Genomic DNA, 7203 nt, shown 5'->3' on the forward strand with positions numbered 1-7203 from the left:
ACAGTGTGCTCTCCAATAGTTGCCACCAGATTTCTGAGAACGTCCAAATTGTTGAGTAGAAGTCTGATTACCTGCCAAATCATCCACCGTATCTCAGAATTTAAAGATGCAAATGGATGAGTGAGGAGCTTAATGGGATTTGCAGAAGTGCTTCTTTTTGCCTCCGGGCACTTTGCTGCTTCTGCAAAATGTGGCCTGGAGTCCCTAAAGCTACTTCTAGAAAAGGACATAATTTTATAAGGGAAATAAATCCAATCAGCTATCTGAGTGTCTGGTGACACTATTCCCAATCAGTTTTGAAATATTATTGTTTAATTGCACTAACAGCACAGATAAGAGAGACATCACTGAAATACGGAGCACCACAGATCTAACAGAAAGAGTCAGCTGCATATGCACTTGCAGCATAGTTGGAGAATAAAAGAAATTGGTAACAAACTATGCCAGAATTGAAGAGAAGATGCCAACCACTGTATCTCATTATCTTTGATTTCCCCAATATAGAGGATGGAGGCATGAGAAAAGCTTCAGCTTCGCTCTGAGGATGAAGCATGAGAAAGCTGTCTGCATTTTGAGCACAAGCAGGCTTAGACTTTTTGTCTTTGATGTTAGACTGTGATTCTGAAGCTATCAAACACTCTCTGCACAACAACACACAAACAGGTGAGCAGAGGCCTGAGCACCCAAGAAAGAATGGGCTGAGTGTTTGATCCGTGAAGTACATCAGTTTACTGTGTGGATGGAAATGCTGGAAGGAGGGTTTGTGTTAGCCAAGCATCTTTGCTTACCATCTCAGTCCCATGCCTTACGTTGGCTAAAGGAGAACATGTGGTAGCTCTCGCAGAAGGAAGGACAGAAGTCTACTAATTCTTTGAAATGGAGTCTCTATAGGAAAATACAACTTTTCTAATAGAGAATGTGGGTGACAACTGAGGGTTACCAGCCCTTATTTCTTCAGAAAGTTTCTGCAGGTAATGCTGAGCTGGCTGCCACCTGTCTAAGCACCTTGCCTTGGCAATGTGGTGTCTGGCAGAGCCCACCTCACCCAAGAACCTATCTTGCTTCTCAGGAAGGTTTTGCAGTACACACTGAACTCAGTGCTGTCTTGGTTGGAGTGGTAATTGTAATGTAAGTTACTTGGGCTATGACAGTGGGAACTAGAAGCACAGCACCGAAGATGAACTGAAGTGAAAGATGAGTGGTAGATGCCCCATCCTCAAAGACATTTGAGGTCAGACTGGACCAGGCTCAAGCACCTGACTGAGCTGTACGTGTCCCTGTTCAGCGCAGAGGAATTGGACTATATGACATATAAGGCTCCCTTCCAACTCGAATGATTCTATGATTTACTTCACAGCCACTGAGATCTTCATGCCTAAAAATTGCAAGCCTACCTGCCCCAAACAGAAAAGTATGAAGGAATGTAGGCATACCTATCAGTGCCTGATATGGGAATAATTATGGAGAAGAAATGGGTACACGCTACATGCACTGTAGTCTCAGACACTGCACCCTCCTGCTGGTGTGTTCAGCAGCGTTAGCAACCCTAGCACCCCGCTGTCTGAGGGTATCGCTTACATATCAATTACTACAAGGCAGCAAGGTATTATTTATACAATAAGTGCTATAGAAAACAGCAGGGTAATATTTAGAGGGCAAATACAACGAAGAGGAAGGCTGCAATTTGTTCAGCAGCGAAAGGATGTTCTCTGTTCTCCAAAGTACCATGCAGAATCAGGGTGACACTAAGATGCCAAGTATTGTGGGAGGACAGGGTATTATTTAAACCCCAGATACAATAGTATGGAGAGAGTATTATTTACTAACCAGACGGGATGCAATAGCAGCAGTAACTGCATGGTATAATTTACAACAGGGGAAAAGACATCATTTGCAGACCAGTCATTACAGAATGGGAGGGTATTCATTATGGTGCAGCACCGAAGTATTACTTTGAAGCTGAGCACCATAGAGGCACAGGGTATTATTTATACACCAAACACCACAGAAACTACTTTTCTGGGGTAAGTAACAGTGACAGTTAATCATTTATACAAAAGCCATCCTGTAATTTCCAATATGTGAACTACGTGATTATTTCAACCTTGAATCTGTGGCACAGATGATGTCATGTTAATTACACTTGGGTCTGTGGCTGCTGTATCACAGCACTGCTAATCCAGAGTAGTCCTCTGAACCCAACTAGTTTGTGCCAGCTGGGCTGAATCTGCCCTGCCCCGTGTGAAGGCTGCAGTGACTGGGGATTTCCAGGGCTGTGCTGGGGGTTTACCTCTGACCTGCTAGGATCTCAGCAGGAGCAGCAGGTTTTGCTGTGCATTAAGGCTGTTCAGCGCTAGGCACCGCTCCCCCAGCAGAGGTGTGAATGAGGGATGAGAGCTCCAGCTGGAAGGGATACATGCCACCATTTACATCTGTTTATCAGCTGCTGGCCTACGTGTTTTCTTTGCACAGCTTTTCTCCCTCAGTCCATGAACCAGGACACGTTCACTGGTTATTTACTCTTAGCTTCCCCTGAAGAATATCCACCATCTTCTGGCCACATTATTCCTATTTAAATTTCCGTTAAGTCAGACCTGTGGCCATCACAGACAATTTCTTTTGTCCTTCAATAATTGTCACTACTGCTAATTACACATCCAAGTCCTCTGCCCAGCACAAGGGCATTTTGGAAGCCAGAGGCCCATGGAAACTGCCAGCCCAGCTGAAACCAGCGGTGTGTCCAGGCCAGCATCCTGTCTTGGACATGATCTGTATCACCAACATCAGAGCAAAGTTCTCATCATCGAAAAATAGGGAAGAAAGTGCTGAGGAGGAAGTTTCTTTTTAACACTCGGCACTTAGTGGTTGCCTTATGCCTTGAAGCATGAGTATTTACATTCCATGCCCTCCTGCTAATGTAAGCGGGGTTTATTGGGCATGTCTGGCTCCACTTGGGCCTAGTTTGTGAGCGCGGCCTACTCCGCCTGGGGCCTGCACTGCCCTGCCCTGACTGCTTCCCTGCTGCATGGACCCCGTAACGACAGGCACAGGACAAGCAGCACGGGCCTTCCTTCCCCAGAACGTCCTGTAACCCAAATTCCACACGACTTGTGTCTGTCACAGGCCTCCACACCAAGGTAAGGCTCGTGGTCTGCTTCACTGCGGCCTGCATGGCAGGAACAGAGAACTGGTGGCTTTGGGACTTCACTGCGTTACCCAAGTTTCTGCATCTCCTTCTCTGGTGATGGGACCGTGTCCCCATAATGTGGCCCCATCTGAAACCATGATGTGTCTAAGCTCACCCAGATGATTGGGCTTCTAAAGCAGGGGAAGGGAAGCTGAGAAAAGCAGTCCGCTGCTGAGGGTATTTCGGCAGCTAAACCACATGGTGGCTGAAAGAGCTGGAGATGATAAGCCTGCAGAAAAGAAAGCTCTGGGGAGACCTTATGGTGGCCTCTCAGTGTCTAAAAGGGCTGTAAGAAAGAGGAGGACAGATTCTTTAGCAGGGTCTCTGTCGCTATAGAGAAATAATTTCAAACTAAAAGAAGGGAGATGTAGCTTGGATATAAGGAAGAAGTTCTTTACAGTGAGGGCAGTGAGGCACTCTCACAGGTTGCCCAGAAAGGTGGTGAGTGCCCTGTCCATGGAGACACTCCAAGTCAGGCTGGATGGGGCTCTGAGCACCTGATCAGCTGTAGGTGTCCCTGTTCAGTGCAGGGAGTTGAACCAGATGGCCTTTAAGGGTCCCTTCCAACTCAACCAATTCTATGATCTTGGGGTACCCCACACAGATCCTGGCCTTTCTAATCATTCCGCTCACCTTTCTGCTCCCTGGTCTGTACTGAGCACGCACTGGGAAGGGAGAATATCACTCAAGTGAGAAGTGGAAATTTCTATTTAAAAAAGGGAAAGCCCATCCTAAAGCACTTGGAGGAAAAATCTCACCGGGAAGCATCTCAAAAAAAAAAAAAAAAAAAAAAAAACCAAAACAAAACAAACAACAAAAAAAAAACCAGCACGGTGAACATTACAAATCCCCCCACCTATTCATGAGGCCAACAAAAAGCTTCTTGAGCTCGGCACTGTGAGCCCATTGAGAGCAGCGCGGGGCATGGCACACACCCTGCCTTGTGCACACAGCAGCGCCCACAGCCCCGCCGCGCACACAGCCTGGGCTGTTCGGCCCTCGCACAAGGAAACACTGAGTTTTTAAAAGTAAACTCTAAGGTTTCCGTTGTTGCGCTGGGCTCAAGTTTTTTTTTTTTTTTTTTTTTTTTTTTTTTTTTTTTTTAATATATATATATAACAGCTCCCTCTCTTTGCTGTCTCTTTCACTCTTTAAACAGCCCTGAATGCAGCGGGCCGCTCTGCAGCCGTCGCGCTCTGGCTCCGTATGTGGTCCAGGGCTGGGATGAAGACGGCTTTTGTTGCTGCTGCTGGGAAGCTGCCTGTGAGCAGCACACACAGCCTGGCTTGTTCACACGTGGAGGCTCTGGGGGGAGTGGGAGGAGGAGGAGGATGCAGTTTGGGGAAGGCTGGGCTTGTGGTGGAGCAGTCCCACCGCCAGCAAGGAAAAGGGGAAGGCAGGGAGATGGCAGAGGATGGTGGTGGAAAAGAAGTCTCAGTCAGCTAAGAAAGGTCCTGTTGATTTTTGAACTGGGAGCAGTTGGACCTCCACCAGCCCACATCCTTGCTGTGTGTAAGGCAGCATGGAGAGGCAGTGAGGTCACCAGACCTGGGCCATTTGTGAATGCAGAGCGAGTGGAGGAGAGAAAAGACCTGCAATGGAGTGAGTTTTGGAGTCTCTGGAGCTTCTGGTCACTGTGCACAAAGATGACACGATATCACTGAACAATAATTTACAATCATTCATTTGTCTTTTATGGGATACCATCCAACCTCTCCTCCTCTAGAACCCTTTAACATTCCTCTCCATACAGGTCATGTTTTACAGTGTTGAGCTGCTATTTTCTCCACTGGTGCTAGGTCTGCAGCATTAATTTTAATGTCCTCTTTTCCTTTCCCTCTGCCTCCTTCACTCCCTCAATTTCCTATCTCTTGGGATCTCTTTGCCCACTTGCCTTCCAGCCCTCATGGTGCTGTCAAATCCCACTTTTGTCCACAATTATAGGAATCATTAAACAGGATTTCAAGCAGAAGAGATGGAGTTTTTCCCCAGGGACCACTGGAGCTGCTGAGAGCACATCATGGGAATATCCCTGGTCCAGAAAGGGCAGAAGGGGATGCCTCTCCTCCATGCTCTGACAGCATCTCCAAACGTATCAGTGAGGGGAAATATCTCACTCTAACTCACCATGTGAGCAGGAAAATAAAACCCCAAAGAGCCAAAGCAAGGGAACAAACAGTTTAGCTTTCAAAACTTTCAACAGCTCTTCTTGGTGAGGTCTGAAAACCCACTCAATGCAGTCTCCAATCCCCAGCCCCTCTGCCCAGCCCATGTCCTCTTTCTGGAGGCTGTAGACAAAAAGCAAACTGGTGAGGAATGCTAAGAAATTCCTGTCTCCCAAATGTTTCGTCATGGGATATTCCCTCCCTTTCCACATCTGGCAAAGTTATTTTAGAAAAGTAGGAGAACTTTTCAAAAGTGCATTTTTTGGCTCAAAAGTTTGGGTTAAAACGCATGCTTTCCGCTACGTGCAGAGGGTAGGCTGCTACTTAGCACAAGGTTCAAGTGAAAAGTCTTAAGAAATGGTGAACGACCTAAAAGGAGATATTTCTGATGCAGATTCCAAAGGACAAAACTTTTTGCTCTGCCTGCTCTTGCAGAAGAGCTTAGCTACATGCAAACCACTGCTAAAAGCACAAAGGAGGGCAGGTAACACCCGGCGCTGGGCTCTTGATGCCACCCAGCAGGTCCGCCAGCACTGGGCACTGCTCACAGACATCTGCATGCACGTGCTGAGCTGTCAGATCTCCTGGATCCCATCCCTTCTTCTCCTCCTCCCTCTAAGCCACCCTCTGTGTTCTCAATAATGCTGCAATTACAGCAATCAGAGCGATAACCAGGAGAAGCATCACAATGCTTTCGGATGTTTGCAACAGGTCAGCTCAGCAGCAAGATGAGAAATGCCACAGGCAGCAGTAACCCATCACCCCGATGCACTGAGAGCTCAGAGAGAAGTTTGGGGGACAAGAAGAGGGGCAGTCCCCTCTCTGCTCTCCCCACTCGTGGCACAAGATGCATGCTCTCAAGTCGCGTGGCTTGCTTACCCTCCCTTCCCAAAGAAAACCGAAAGCTCAGTGCACAGCCCTGGTCCTCAGTGATGGGTCTGCATTCCGTAGCCTCACAGCAGGGTTGGGGAGCACCCCGCAGCACTGCTGGCAGCACAGCCCCATCAGCTGGGCTGGCTCCTCACGCAACAGCTCTCTTTGCATGAGAGCAGCTCTGCAGCAAACTTGCCATCAGCCACTGCACAACTTTTTTGCACGTTTCTCTGCTCAGGGCAAGAACCAAAGCACTTAGAGCCTGTACCCTTAGAAAAGTGAGGAAAGAAGTGGGAAAGTTAGGGAAAAAATACTGAAGAGAGAGGAAAATGCAACACCTTACCTTTAACAGTTCAGTGCAGTGCTCGGAGAATCTAAGTCCCATACACCTGGCAGAGAAAGTAGGTGTTTTTTGGTGCTCAAGACGGAAAGAGCTTGCCACTTCTTGCTGTTGCTGTATGTCTTCTTTGCTATCTCCAGAGGACTTTTCCTGCCTTTTTTTTTTTTTTTTTTTCCCAGTTCCCCAGAAGAAATCACAATTCCCTGTGTGGTATTTCAGGTCCTTTCAGGCAGTGGCAGCAGCAGCAGGCTTGAAGAGTAAGTGCTGTGTGTGAATGGCAAAAAAGAGAGAGAGGGTTTCAGACCACATTAGCTGCCACTGGCTGCAAGAGAGACCATCAAACTCCTGTCAGCCTCCTTAGATACCTCTTGAAGAGCTGGCACACTAAGTGTATTGGATCCTCCTCTGGATTTTAGAGTAAAGGTAGGCAGGCATCCAGGGGGCAGGGGGAAATAGGAGGGCTTAAGGACAGAAAAGGAAGCCCAGCCTCTTGGAAAGAGGGAAAAAAAAAAAAAAAAACAGAAAAGAAAAGAAAGGGGGGAAAAAAAGGCATTGCCAAAAGAAAAAAAAATGTACTGTAAATGGAGAAAGCTGAATGGGGAGTGGGGGATTAAATTTAGCCCTCTGGTTTGGAAGCA

At 47.3% G+C, this 7203-nt stretch overlaps 1 protein-coding gene across 4 annotated transcripts in view; it reads right to left on the reverse strand.

Annotated features, from left to right (window-relative positions):
• Positions 1–6957, reverse strand: part of ACAN (aggrecan) — a 44151-nt gene extending 37194 nt beyond the window's left edge. For all 4 annotated transcript variants that reach the window (XM_040706200.2, XM_015291978.4, NM_001396161.1 and 1 more), the window contains exon 1: positions 6569–6957. The gene's annotated coding sequence lies outside the window, so the exon portion shown is untranslated. The remainder of the gene's footprint in view (positions 1–6568) is intronic.
• Between the last annotated feature and the right edge of the window lie 246 nt (positions 6958–7203).

Source organism: Gallus gallus, chromosome 10 (genome assembly GCF_016699485.2).
Source record: "Gallus gallus isolate bGalGal1 chromosome 10, bGalGal1.mat.broiler.GRCg7b, whole genome shotgun sequence".
In the NCBI taxonomy this organism is placed as follows: Eukaryota; Metazoa; Chordata; class Aves; order Galliformes; family Phasianidae; genus Gallus; species Gallus gallus.